The following is a 494-nucleotide window of genomic DNA, read 5'->3' as shown; positions in this document are numbered from 1 at the left end:
GGGAGGGAGGGAGAGGGAGAGAAAGGGAGGGAGGGGGAGGGGCGACTGCGGCGTCCTCTGTTTACCACAAACAGTCCGCGTGATTTGTTTCCACCTCCGGGCTGCGTTCGAGGTGGGCGTGTTGATTCGTTCCTGTCCAAATCGCCCCTCGTATCGTACGCAACCCCGCAGGTCGCACCGTGCAGGGCAGCAGGTGCAAGTGGGGTTGTGGTTCACGACTCCTTGAGGGCAACTTTGTCGGCAGACACTCACACTGACAATAATTCCTTCCTTTCGAGGGATTCGTTCGCATTGCGAAGGATTTTCTGAGCATTCCAAAGAAAATCCTTCGAAATTATTAGTTTGCAATTAGACAGCTGCCACAAATCGTTCTCAATATTTTTACAGAGCACCCGACAGTCCCAACGCTCCACACTCTCCAAAGACCCTGCTTAACTGAGATTTGCAACGCGATATCAGAGGTCCTTTTATGTACATACACTTTTAAAGGCGCT

Source organism: Frankliniella occidentalis, unplaced genomic scaffold (genome assembly GCF_000697945.3).
Source record: "Frankliniella occidentalis isolate FOCC.00 unplaced genomic scaffold, Focc_3.1 Scaffold39, whole genome shotgun sequence".
In the NCBI taxonomy this organism is placed as follows: Eukaryota; Metazoa; Arthropoda; class Insecta; order Thysanoptera; family Thripidae; genus Frankliniella; species Frankliniella occidentalis.
The sequence above is the reverse complement of the archived record's forward strand: the minus strand, read 5'-3'. Positions refer to the sequence as shown.